This window comes from Oreochromis aureus, linkage group 16 (assembly GCF_013358895.1).
Source record: "Oreochromis aureus strain Israel breed Guangdong linkage group 16, ZZ_aureus, whole genome shotgun sequence".
NCBI lineage: Eukaryota > Metazoa > Chordata > Actinopteri > Cichliformes > Cichlidae > Oreochromis > Oreochromis aureus.
The window spans coordinates 3,208,045-3,222,847 of NC_052957.1; positions in this window are offsets into that span (position 1 = coordinate 3,208,045).

Below are 14,803 nucleotides of genomic sequence, written 5' to 3' on the forward strand. Positions count from 1 at the left end.
ACTTCATTATTTGTCAGAAAACTAATAATATCCATTTTTATCATAACTTTCTCCAAAAAATACACTCAAATACATTATTTTGAAAGTGCCGACACTCAAAAATGTAGAAAATTGTAACCATTTTATGACACGACACAATGACTGTATGCGTGCATGTGTGATCCAACATACGTGCACTTCTGTTTGTATAATTATCCCTTTTCATCTACTTTGTTTTCAACTTCATTTCAGCCATGCTGCTTTCATATTTTGGTGTGTCACACAGCTGTGCTTAAGCTGCAGCGACAGCCACAGAAAAAGAAACGGAGAGCACCCACACTCAAACAAAGAGGCATTCAAACAAAATAATAACAACCCACCACAGTGATTAGCCAGCAGCGGTGCAGTATGTGAACCTTGTTAGCAAAGATGTGCTTCATTTTAAAACTAAACAGCTGAAACCTGTCATTGTGACAGTGTGGGCCTTTCAGGTAGAATTCACAGCATCTTTTCCTGCTGCTAATTTAGTGGGCACTGTATGCACCGTGACAACGCAGCACACCAGAGCTGTTCAGAATAAGCTTCCATTTCCTTTCTTTCACATATTCTTTGATGCTGTGGTTTTACAAGAACAATATTATTTATATATTTTAGACAAATAACAAATTACACATAAAATGCTGGTGCTCAGGTTTACTCACCTGTTGGACTCACCTGGTTTCTCTATTCTGGTTACTCTCTCCTCAGTTCGTGTCTGAACCAGCAAATTCCTCTAAGGAATTACTCACTCCAGTTTGCAAGTAAGCAACCACTTTGTCAGATTCTCTTGCATTTGTTCAGATCACTGGAACATTCCTCCCCAGATCAATGAAAATGACTGGGTTTTTTTTTCCTCTAGTGTGTTTACTGGTTGCTACAATTCACCTTTGCCAATAAAGTCTTTGTATTAATTCAGATTGTCTAGTTTGAGTTCAGAATTTTGTGACGGCCCCCCAAAAATCATGTTGTGATTTGGTCATCAGAATTCTACAGAATGATAAAATTAACACGAGTTAATTTCACAGGTCAGCGTGCTGTTTGCTGCCTGATGTTCAGTTCTGACAATTTTAACTCCACAACCCAGTGAAAGAAGCTTGTAAACCACTTTGTCACCAGAACAAAGTGAATTTAATTTGATTCATTCATTGTTTAAAGCACTTTCAGAGCTCTGGTAGAGCAGAAAAGCACTATTTTATTTATTTACTTATTTAAATTAACCTTTATTTAACCAGGAAGATCTCACTTAAATTTAAAATCCTCTTTTTCAAGGGAGACCTGGCCAACATAGGCAGCAGTAAGTGTCTCACAGTTACAAAAATTACACAATTAAACACAGGCGGCAACAACACATATGCAAAGATAAAAAATTAAAAAATTAAAAAATAAAAATAAAATTCAATTAATTAAAAACTAATTCAGTTAATTGAAACAGTTGCATGTTATGGACTTGGCTTCAAGGATTCTTAGTTTAGATTTAAAAGCACTTAATGAAATTAATTCAGTTATTTTCCAGTCGTTCTGCAGTTTGTTCCAAGCTGAGGGTGCTAAATGGACAAAAACTCTTTTGCCAAGTTCATTTCAGGCAAATGGAACAGAAAGCAACAAGTAACCATGCGGACGAAGAGAATACCGACCAGCATGTTTCACTGCAAGCAGGGAACATATATTACGGAAGGAAGCAATCCCAGTATTGCCTTATATATAAAACTGTATAAATGAGAGTTCCTCTGACTGGCCAAAGCAGGCCATCATACCTGAGAGTATAACTCACATTGGTGAGTCTCAAATTTATGGTTACTGATGAACCTCCAAGAAGCATGATATACAGTATCAACCATTCGAAGACATATAGCAGAAACATTCATATATAGAATATCTCCAGAAATGCAGCACATGTTGCAGCAACAAGCCGCTTCTTTGTATTAAAAGAAAAACCTATTTTGAAAATAAAAACTCAGTTCAGCATGAACATCTGTCTGATCTCTGTTCATCCATCCATTTTCATCCATCTATCCAGTTTGGAGGTGTAGTTTGCAGGAGCCTATCCCAGCTGCCAAAGGGCGAGCGGCGGGGTACACCCTGGACAGGTCATTAATGTGTCACAGGAATAGCAGACAGGGACAGACAACCAGTCACATTCACATCTATAGCCAATTCAGTATCACCGGTTAACCCCACCAGCTGCAAACCTGTGGACTGTGTGAGGACGCCAGAGGACCTGGAGAGAACTTGTTAGGACACGGGGAGAACATGCAAACTCCCCACAGAAAAGCACAGAAAGACGTTGGATTCACACCCACGGCCCTCTTGCTGTGAGGTGGCAGTGCTAACCACTGCACCACTGCGCTGCCAGTGACCTCTCTGTTCAGCAAATATGACATTCATCAGCTGCTTTATACTGAAACATAACTCTGTACTTAAATCAGTCAATCAATAACATGTCGAGAAGTTACTTAACGTGTCATTATTAATAGTTATACATAAGTGAAACGTGTTATAATGTTTAAAGTAGAAAACTTATGCTGTCAGGAGATATAGATATAGAAATAGAGAGCGTCAGAGCCACAATCCAGGATGAAACATGGAGACACAGATCCGGAGGATTGAGCTGAAGCTGACAGCTGAAGACGGACAGTGATGAGCATCAGGAAGAGGAGCTATCATGGACGACCTGCACAGACTCCAGCATCAAAAGAAAGAGGAAGTGGCCGACATCAAGAAATCCTACACTGTAAACACGTCACTGTAAACTCTACAGAAACTTCTGGCAGCTGGATGCCAGTAAACTTACTGTAAAAAAGCTTTAGTTTAAAGGCTTCAGTAATTTGATGTAGTTTTTTACTTTTTAGGTCAAGAGTGACCTCACCATTGTTACCTACAGATACGTACCGGAACATTTTCACGTCTGTACCTTGCAATAAAAGCGGCTTAAGGCAACTCTTGTTGTGATTTGGTACCATATAAATAAAATTGGGCTCAACACAAAGTGATAAACAAGTACACCTGTGGCCAATTAAGAATCACCAATCAAGATAACAAACTGTGGGAGGAAGCCCACGCAGGTACAGTGAGAACCCTTCAAAATCCACACTGAGGCTTCAGCTGACCAAAGACATGAAACAAAGCCCTTCTTGCTGGGAGGTGACAGTACAGCCACTGGAGCACTACCATTTACTTTGACAACTGAAGGCATAGTTTTCTTGAGCTCAGTGTAACCTTAGTACAGTACCTGAAGGTTCAAGTCAGCACAGCGCTATAAACTCATACATGTTGTAATTGGAAAATTGAAAATAAATACCGGATCTCAAGGTTTTAGACACATCAGTGAATAATCATGTCAAATGCTGCTTTGCTTGGATATATTTGTGGAATTGAATTCAAATCATTATTTGAATAGTTCATCTTTACACAGCAGGTAACAAGAATAGACTGCTGTGTCCCAATCAGTGTTGCCTTCCAAAAACACTGCAGCTAATTACCTTTACTGTTTGTCAGAACAGTGTAATGCAGCCTGGCCCATTAAAGTGTGACAGCCACAGTGGAGTCAGATTTGTTATCTATACTGGACAAATATAATAAGGTTAAAATATAAAAACTTTGTTTCAAATAAACACAGCTTTCTTGCATTGGTGCAATACACATTCCCTTTTACATAATTCTAGTTAAGACGTATTTTTTCTAAACACTGCGTCTCCGTGGCTTTTAAACCCCAAAACACGCTGCACCGAGGATGGGGTCCCCCGACAGAAACAGAGTAATATAGTGTACGCTGTTAAGTGCCAGGAGGATTGCCAGGATTTATACTTTGGGGAAACCAAACAACCTTTGGCGAAGCACATGGCACAACACAGAAGAGCCACCTCGTCAGGCCAGGACTCTGCAGTCTATTTAATGACCTTGTAGTACCATATCACCCTATTAGAGCACTTCACTCTCACACTGCAAGGTTACTTGTTGTTCCTAGAGTATTTAAAAGTAGAATGGGAGGCAGAGCCTTCAGTTTTCAGGCCCCTCTTCTGTGGAACCAGCTTCCAGTTTGGATTCAGGAGACAGACACTATCTCTACTTTCAAGATTAGGCTTCAAACTTTCCTTTTTGCTAAAGCATATAGTTAGGGCTGGACCAGGTGACCCTGAATCCTCCCGTAGTTATGCTGCAATAGACGTAGGCTGCCGGGGATTCCCATGATGCATTGAGTTTTTCCTTTCCAGTCACCTTTCTCACTCACTATGTGTTAATAGACCTCTTTGTATTGAATCATATCTGTTATTAATCTCTGTCTCTCTTCTCCAAAAGTTGAATCTGTTCATCTGGACGTAGCGTTTTGTGGGAGAAACGTTTCGTCACTCATCCAAGTGACTTCTTCAGTCTCAGCTGACTGCAGGTTTCCCCAATCTTAGTACATTTGCATAATGACTGAAACCAGCCCACTGAAGGAACAATGGGCTGTGAGGTCAGTTCCTTAATCATAATATTGCAAATTCCCATGACCATTGATCAACAACCACTGACCAAAACCCACTGATCAAAGAACACTGATCAATGGCCATGAGTACCATTCACAGAGAGTTGGGGAATGGCTGCAATCACAGCATTGTAAGATGGCAACCTTCGCCTTGTAATCGGAAGGTTGCTGGTTCGAGCCCCAGCTTGGACAGTCTCGGTCGTTGTGTCCTTGGGCAAGACACTTCACCCGTTTCCTACTGGTGGTGGTCAGAGGGCCCAGTGGCGCCAGTGTTCGGTGCCTCTGTCAGTGCGCCCCAGGGTGTCTGTGGCTACAATGTAGCTTGCCATCACCAGTGTGTGAATGTGTGGATGACTGGTTGTGTAAAGCGCTTTGGGGTCCTTAGGGACTAGTAAAGCGCTATACAAATACAGGCCATTTACCATTTTGGGTCAGTTTGTTGTTGAAAGGATTAGCACATTTCTCTTTATGCTCTCATATAACATTTGTTTTAGCTTTTTCTTTATTAGAAATGTTGCAAATGGCATTTGATAACTGACAGAATCATTCATGAATTACTGATTATTTTTAATGAAATCACTGCGTGCACAGACAGATTTTCAGCATTCATCACTCTTATGTTGCCAAATGAAAGCTGTTCTTGTTAACAGGCTAACTGGTTATCAATAAAACCCTTTTCCAATTATCTTGGCACAGATGAAAACCACAGTGCTGATTAAGGAATTAATACATTGAACTAGTTGAAATGCGTAAAAATTTGATTTTCCTTCTAAAACTCCAGAAATGGAAGACAAAGACTACAACAAGAGAGAATTATGCACACAAATGATAAACAATAACACAAACAGTTGTGGTGAAACAGACAAAAGGAGAAAGTCAATATTTCGTGTCATGTTCAGCTCAGTGTTACAATTAATAAAAGTAAAGTTGTTTAGCTGAGTCCCATGCTGTACTCAAAATTAGATTTTCATGATGTTAGACAAAATTCATCAAGCTGGAGGTTTCTAATTAACTAATGCAAAAATATTTCTTCAAATTATGTCTGAATTTGACTTCTTTGAGGATATTATAGCAGGGAAGACATATATATACACATGTATAATATATATATCTAACGTGCTTTAATAAATGCACTAATCAACCTAATATTCCAGTACTTAGACTGTAGGTGGTACCAACCACCTACAAGATGATGTTATTGTCGTATTATCGAAAGTAAGTAAGTGGAGGAATCTCTGCTGGTCCTCAGGCAGCACTGCTTTAAAAACCAGGCATGATTTCATGCAAATCACTGCATGGGCTCGGGAACACTTGCAGAAATAATTTTTCATCATGCTATCCATAATTGCAGGTTACAGCCTATTTCATGCACAGAAAAAGCCAAATGTAAACAAAAGCAAAAATGCTGCTGTCTTCTCTGACAGCTGATTTAAACTGGACTGGGGCAGGGTGAAAAAGTATTCTGTGACAAGGAGAAATAGAACTTTTTTTGAAAAACATGGGCACTACATACTGGCCTGGGTCCTAAGCTGGCCTGCATGTAGTCCAAACCTTTCACAAACTGATCTTCATGAAATGAAAACTATGATAACAAAGTGTCAGGACCACTGAGCAGCTTCAATCCTGTGTCAGAGAAGAACATGACAACAGAAGTCCGGGAGCTGCTCTCCTCAGTAGAGGGGAGGCTACACAATGACCCTGCTCCCAAATCTTTTTAAGATGTATTTTTTTAATGTTCTATTTATGAGATTTGCAAAGCATTGCATTCATTTATTTCTGCAACTGAGGTTCTGAAACCAAGCAACTTTCACCTGTTTATTTTATCCAATGTGTGTCAGTCAAAAGCTAAAATAATGTCATTGATGTTAAATGAGTGAAGAATGACTGAAAGTCATTTCAGGCTCATCTTCAAATATTTACACCATCTTCAACCAGCTGTGACACATTTTTATCCATCGCTGTGACTGATTCCAATCATTGATCAGAGTGTCTACAGCTTCATAAAGACACAGATGCTTTAATCAAACAGTGATTGCTACAGTAATGTAAACCAAATATTTCTGTATCAGGAGGAGTGTGCACATTTAGCTTTCTTCCTGGAATAGAAAATCTGGAGTTTCCTTCATTTCAAGGCTAACAAACTCAGAGTTTCAGTAAACTTTCTGGAAGTTAGCCCTCATCTGATAGGCCATCGTTGGCTCATTGATATTTTTTAGTAAATCACTTTTTTTGGTCTTAATAATCAAACCATGCAGCTGAATTGGAAACAACAAAAATTAAAATTAAATTATGTTCACAGTAACACGTGGAACAGTGTGTACATGGCAAACACAAAGAACTGAAAGTAGTTTTTATTAAACAGCCAAAACTGGTGAATATGAAGATTAAAACTGACACATGCTCAAAGACGGCGTAACAACAAACCCTGTTCTTCAGGGCTCCTAAAAAAGAAGCAGGAAAGTTTGATGTTTTTTGTTAGAAAAGTTGTTGTGAAGGCGTCATCCTTTGCATAGGTCACGTGACACACAAGGGCAGAAGGAGAAGCAACAGCATGACTCAGCGAAGAAGACATGCAAACCGAGGCTTTTAATAAACACGCGAGGTAATCAGGGCGAGTGGAAAAAAAAACAGGTTAACAGGCTACAGCTGAAGCTAATTAAGAAAATAACAAATGAATAAAAACCAAGAGAGAGACAAGAGTACCAACAAAACAAAACAGGAAGTAACCAAATAGGGAATCGCCCAATAGAGGCAAAGAGGTGGTACGAAGACACCAAGAGGCTTAAGATCAAGCAGAAACCACACACAACAGAAACGCTTTCACTTCTGTGGCATCAGTGTGATTTACTTTCCCCCTGAAAAAAGCTAAAATAAATCCAGAATACATTTGTAAGGAATGAATTGCAAAAAAATTGCTGGATGTAGCAAATTTGACACAAATTAACACTCATATACATTAATAAATTAATTAGTTTTTTGATTTCAATAAACCCATTTCCAAAAAATACAATTTTCTTCAGTTATTTCATGGTTTAGGCTTGAAGGCCTGAGAAGTCCCCAACTCAACAAACCAAGAAAGTGTGAGACTACGGCAGTGTGAGTATGAATGTATATCACCTTCAACTTTAAAATTGGTGCAGAGTTATAGAAAAGGGTACGTCTACTTGGTATTGTTGTTATAACACAAAAACAAAGGACAAAGAGATTAAAATGGATATGCAGTAACAAGAGTTTTATCAATAAATTAAAAAAGAAAGACAATTAAATTCAACTTGATATTCCACCATTGTTCCTTTTGTTCACATCATTAATTGTGTCAGTGTGAGAGGCGTTAAATAGTGTCAGGGAAATTGCTGATCAGGTTGTTAGTCTGTCAGGGTAACAAATGTGCAATAACCTGTATGTAGATCGGTTTTTGGAAGCTCAGCTCACAGATCTGAAAATAGGAAACACCTGGAGAACATGAAAAGATGAGGCAAACCAGAATACAAGCAACAAGGAGGCTGAGTAGATTATAGCTTAAATACACAAAGTGAGAAAATCAGATTAAGGATAATGTTTGTCACATATGCAGGTTTATTTAAGCTGCTTTCATGAGAGATAAATTAGTATTTACATGAATACAGTGGTAGAAGAATGGACTTTAAACACAGCATATTTGTTGCCTTAGTGGTGAAATCAGACGTTAGACGGGGCAAAATTAGCATCTGGGGTCCCTTGAGCTTTAAGTCAAAAAGTCAGTGTCAAATTATTTTTTTAAGCACGTAAGCACAACAGCTGTTGACCAAAGTGCTGCAGAGCTAAAAGAATAAATTAACATAAAATAGCGAAACAATAAATCAGATTCAATAATTATTTAATATGGCCTACAACAAGTTTTTTTATCACTTTTTATTCAAGGGCGTATAATATTTAATCCTTTCTGCGCAGCCGTCAGAAAGAAATCTTTTAAATGAAAGGCAATGGTTCAATCGCAGTTTTTTAAATTAATTAATTAGTTCTAATTCTATCTATTCTAATTCTATTGTACTATCTGTGGTTGCAAAACACAACACATGCTGTTCTAAACTCATGCCTTAACATCATAATGTTTCTGCTGCTTTTCCAGCCCCCAAACTAAATACGTGTGACCAGAATAGTGAAACATTGCCTCTGGTCCCCCACAGCTGGAAAGACTGCAGCACTCAGCGTTATGCATGTCTAAATCAGATTCAGAATAGATGAATAAAGAGCACATTCTTCTTCATTAAAGGGCACATGTGCGATATAATGTATCCCCTGGTGCTAAAATCATAAATCAAAACCTTAATTACTGGAGCAAGGGCAACACGTTTCCCCTTTTCTCCTTCCCAATGACCACGTAGATGAAGAATTCATCCCCCATCCCCAGGGAAGTGATGATGACCCAGAAAGGCTAATGTTGCCTCAAACATTACCAAAATCTCACAATTTTTGCAATTAAAGTGATGAATTGTGTCTGAGGTAGTTCATAGCTTAATAAGGTTAGTGACAATAAGAAATTAGTATGCTTATCTTTCCCTGCAGTGGCAGCACTGTCAACAAACCCGACAACACTGATGTGGTTTCAAGGCTGCTCCAGTGTCCTGAAACTGTTTTATATTCATATCTTCATGTTGTGAGTGAGTCAGTAGAAGAAATGCAAAACTCATCTGCAAGAAAACATTTTTATGCAGTTTTGATTTCATCAAAATGATGAAAATTTGCACATAAACGACAGCTAAAGCTTTCAGGTGTCTCTTGCTTACCTGTGGGGGTGGGACAGCCCACAGAGAACACGCTGCTCTCACCGTGTCTGAGACTTCACTGTTGTCTTGATGTTTTGGGTTTTCTGTATAGGAACAAAAGCAGGATGAAGATCACAGGTGAATAAATTATTGCTAAAAAATATATCTCTATATAGGATTTATTACTGAATTCCACGCAAGTGTGTTAGTTTCTTGTACAAGTTTCGTATACAAGCATCAATGAAGTAATAGTCATCTTTGTGTCTTTCTGACAACACTGTAACTATTTGGAAGTGAGAAGAAGAGTGGTGTGTACAAGGACATGACCAACAGGAGAGCACAAATAGATTTTTCTTTGGGTGGTGTAACTATAAAGCCTTTAAGGAAGCAAAGATGAAAAGCCATTACCTGACCCGCAGGGACGCCTGTTGTCATTGCTGCTACAGGCCGAGCTGAAGCGAGTTAAAGAAGGAGAATATCTTGACTGAAAGACAGACAGACAGCCATCAACTCTGATAACAATAGCAGCTGAGGAAAGCTCCAATGCAGCATAATCATCGGGCACTTTGGTCTCAGTCGGCTTCGAGGCTGTGACAGTTGGAGTGCACTCAGATTCTGGCATGTGTGTACATGCAGTATGGCACGTATTCACACGTTCTCTCTTTAACGTCACCGTTTCACTTTGAGTCAATAAAGCTGTGACTACGTGTCTGTTTTTATCCTGTGGCTCAGTTTCCTACAAATAATCATTTGTCTCTCATCGCTTTTCACCTGGCACCATTTTGTTTGAATTTTTTCTTTTTTTGTTTTGGACGAATGACAGAGGCGAGAAACTGCCCAAAGATTTTTTTGATGAAACTTCAAAGCGTTTTCGTTATTGGCTTGAACGACAGCCTTATGATTGTCCTGCACTACAAACAGTTGCTGATTTTCTTTTAGTTACAAGTACTCTGGACTTTAGAAACTTCACAGAGAGAGTCTGATGTGGAAACATGCATATACAGAAATAAAAAATACAAAAAGATTGAAATACTGAATGTGATTTTCTTTCTTTCTTTATTTCTGGTCCAAAGCAATGTCACATAGATTCACTGTTTTCAGAAACAGAAAAAAGAAACTGATGTAGAATGTGAAAATTATAAGACTGTTGGGGAGAAATGTGTCACTGCTCATATTTATATACACTGAGGACATTTCTCACTAATTTATAAATTTCTTTATATTTTGCTTGAAAAATAGGGAAATATAGCATATAAGGCAAAAACAGAGTTTGCACATTTGGATTGAGCTTTGAAGACAATATTTGGTGTTCTTCAGCACAGGCTGAGGTCTCTTAGGCAGCTTTCTTTCATTTCTTAAAGTAGTCTTGAGGAACAGTGAGGAACAGAGAGGAACAGTGAGGAACAGAGAGGAACAGAGAGGAACAGAGGGGAACAGTGAGGAACAGTGAGGAACAGAGGGGAACAGTGAGGAACAGAGAGGAACAGTGAGGAACAGTGAGGAACAGAGGGGAACAGAGGGGAACAGTGAGGAACAGTGAGGAACAGAGAGGAACAGAGGGGAACAGTGAGGAACAGTGAGGAACAGAGGGGAACAGAGGGGAACAGTGAGGAACAGAGGGGAACAGTGAGGAACAGTGAGGAACAGAGGGGAACAGTGAGGAACAGTGAGGAACAGAGGGGAACAGAGAGGAACAGAGGGGAACAGTGAGGAACAGAGGGGAACAGAGGGGAACAGTGAGGAACAGAGGGGAACAGTGAGGAACAGTGAGGAACAGAGGGGAACAGAGAGGAACAGAGGGGAACAGTGAGGAACAGTGAGGAACAGAGAGGAACAGAGGGGAACAGAGGGGAACAGAGAGGAACAGAGAGGAACAGTGAGGAACAGTGAGGAACAGAGAGGAACAGAGAGGAACAGAGGGGAACAGAGAGGAACAGAGAGGAACAGAGGGGAACAGTGAGGAACAGAGAGGAACAGAGGGGAACAGAGAGGAACAGTGAGGAACAGAGAGGAACAGTGAGGAACAGAGGGGAACAGAGGGGAACAGTGAGGAACAGAGGGGAACAGTGAGGAACAGTGAGGAACAGAGGGGAACAGTGAGGAACAGAGAGGAACAGAGAGGAACAGTGAGGAACAGTGAGGAACAGAGGGGAACAGTGAGGAACAGAGAGGAACAGTGAGGAACAGAGAGGAACAGAGGGGAACAGAGGGGAACAGTGAGGAACAGTGAGGAACAGTGAGGAACAGAGGGGAACAGAGGGGAACAGTGAGGAACAGAGAGGAACAGAGGGGAACAGTGAGGAACAGTGAGGAACAGAGAGGAACAGAGGGGAACAGAGGGGAACAGTGAGGAACAGTGAGGAACAGAGAGGAACAGTGAGGAACAGAGGGGAACAGTGAGGAACAGAGAGGAACAGAGGGGAACAGTGAGGAACAGTGAGGAACAGTGAGGAACAGAGAGGAACAGAGGGGAACAGAGGGGAACAGAGGTGAACAGTGAGGAACAGAGAGGAACAGTGAGGAACAGTGAGGAACAGAGAGGAACAGTTCTCCAGGCTCTTTGACGGAGATTCAGATGTGTTTTTTGGATGTTGGCTGTCTTTTGGTCATTTTTTTCTGTCCAGATAATCTCATACCGCTTCAATAATGTTGAGGTCTGAGCTCTGGGGAGGCCAATCCATGACTCAGTATGCTTTCACTGCACTGGCAGTTTTTGGGGGATAATTATTATAAGCCACTAACAATCAGATGCATTCCAGATGGTATCGACGAATGAAATCTGACATGCTGTAAATCCTTCAGTTTTGACAAAGATTCCCAACACCACTGGCTGAAATGCATCTCAACACCTTTAAAATGTTTTACAAATGTCTTTGGCTGTACACACTCACCACTTCGCTCCTGATTTCTTTTGATCATATTGACAAAGAATTCAACTTTTGGATTCATCATCCCATCATAAATGAATACTCAATCATCCAGGTGAGGAGCAGTCTGCAGTTCTGCAGTCTCTTTACCTGGAGATCAGTCCATGTGCTGTTCTTGAGTAATTTGGCAAACCTCAGCATTTTCTCCCTTATTTCCTTCCTTCTTTACAGCCTTAACACTGTTTCTAATAAGGCTTCAGTGAACAGTGCATGGATCGACTGAAGGACCAGATGCATCTTTCACGTCTTTGCTGGATTTTTTCCTAATATCTGAAGGACATGACTTCAGTGTTCATAGATTCACCAAAGTATATTTGTGAGATGCTGCTAGTAACAAAGTGATAAAAGATATAATTTAAATTAGTACTTTACTAAGTTTTCTGATATCTGTAGACCAAGCACTGATTCATCGATTGAGGCAGGATCCTTTTTGATGTTTGAATTATTCAAGATATTCTATTTACAAGATGACCAGACTGGTAGCCATCATCTAGTTTCTGGTATAATTCTGGTTGGATATTTGATCAGTGTTCTTGGTAGAATCAGTAGAGTTTATTTAAATTGGTTGTGCCAGTACCAATGTAGTCCACAAATTTTCAATACATTTTCAGAAGTGTTAAGCTCTGGATTTTAAGATGGCCATTCCTTAATGGTTCCCTGCATTATCCACTCAAAAAACCAGTTCTCATGTGTGTTTGGGATCATTGTTAGAAACTAAGTTCTGTCCAAGTTCCAACCATCTAGTTGAAGAATTTAGAGGCAGCCCTCGTCCTTCAATATACAATACTTACATTATGTATTATATCACTTTCTGCAATGTACCAGTACCACTGGTGGCTAAACCGCCTATAGCGCGATGCTACCACCACCATGCTTGACAGCTTCAGTAGTGAGAGTAAAGATTTGAAAGCCTCACCTTTACTCCTAAAAACATACATCTTATCATTGTGACCAAATATTTCAATCATCTGACCATAAAACCTTTCTCCAGAAAGGAGAAGTTTGTGTGTGTGGGAAGCTTCAAATTTCAGTTGACCTTGAATGTTCCAGTTTTGGAGCGTAATACGCACCATATCAGTCCATGGAGATGAACTGACTTACAGTGGACAGTGACCCTGCTGTTCCAGCAGTTTCCAGTTCATGGCAGACTTAAGCCTTAGTGGTTCCTGGGTTCTTCCTGATAATCCTATCCAGTTATCTCATATCTGATGGTGACAGTTTGGGCCGTCTTCCACCTCTTGGCAACGGGATCACACATACATGACAAATACATTTTTTTTATGCTGGCAAAGAGAAACTACTAGTTGCAGTCAATGTCATGTTAAAGCTCATTGTAGAACCTTCAGCACTTAGTAAAAGATTTAACTGAGTTTATGAATATATCTGTGTAGTTTAGAGAAAATAAAAATGTAATTAATAGCAATTCTTAATCTTTAAAAAGCATTAAAGATGTAAAGAAAGTGTACAATCATTTGATCCTGAAAATGAAATCATTAAAATCCTCACATTACCATGAAATTTGTGCCTGTGGTGAGTGTATGTAAATTGTTTTTTCAATATCATTAAATGTGAGCATTTAGTTCTTTCCGCCCTTTTGTTTTTTGCTTCACTGCTCTTATTCCAACAATCCTGAATAAATAATTGACATCTTGACCAAGACTAGTAGCAGGTTTTCCTAATAAAATGTGTTCTGCCTTTCTACCACAACATGATTAAATGGAACTATTTATAGAACAGCAACATGGGAGCCCCATGACAGGCACTCTGCTCACGCCCCAACAATATAAACAACAATTACCTAGAATGTATCTCAAGAGTAGATCCCATTTGTTGACTTTGTAGGAGTATGCTGATTATGCTTCCCACAGCTGAAAGAGAAATAGCACGAGTGGCACAGAATGCTGACATAAGGAGCAACGTTCTAGTATATATATTTCTGTTCTCTTTGAATAATTAGATCATGCTTTGGTGTCACTTCTTCTAATTAATGCAGGAGGTGTCAGGTTGTTTTATGGGCTTGATGAAGCATCGTACTGCCCTTAATCCAATATATCTATACTGTGTATCCTGCAAGAAATATGTTGTTTAGCACTTCTAATCTAGTAGCTTTTATTCCAATTCAGATAAAAGACAATAAAAACAAAAGAACTCTTAAATGACTGCACAACACAGTGCGGTGTTCTGAAAAAGATCCTGCTGTCTTTCTGTCTGTCTCAAGAGCACCTATTCAATAATCAGTCATAAAAGGAAAAAGCTTAATTATGACTTTCACCTCTTGTAGCAATTCCAGTTTAATTTGAACAAAATGTCATGACCATCGGTCAGAATGAGACGAGACAAAGACAAACTCGGGATGAACTCTGGTAAATATGACTTTTCATCTCATTTGGTCAGAAATAAAATATTTACATTCTTTTGGTTTATGAACACTAAATGCATTCACTGCAGCCTCAGGATTACTTTGTGTTTTATGCTAATTATCAATTAGCAAAACATGTACTTAACATCAATATGATAGGATCATCACTGTGAGTATGTTTGCTTTTAGCTTCAGTGTGACATGCACAGCACAGCACAGTCTTACAAAAGGCTTTAGGGATCCCAGTCCTGTGTCAGATATGTAAATATCCAAACCAGCGGGTTGTTTC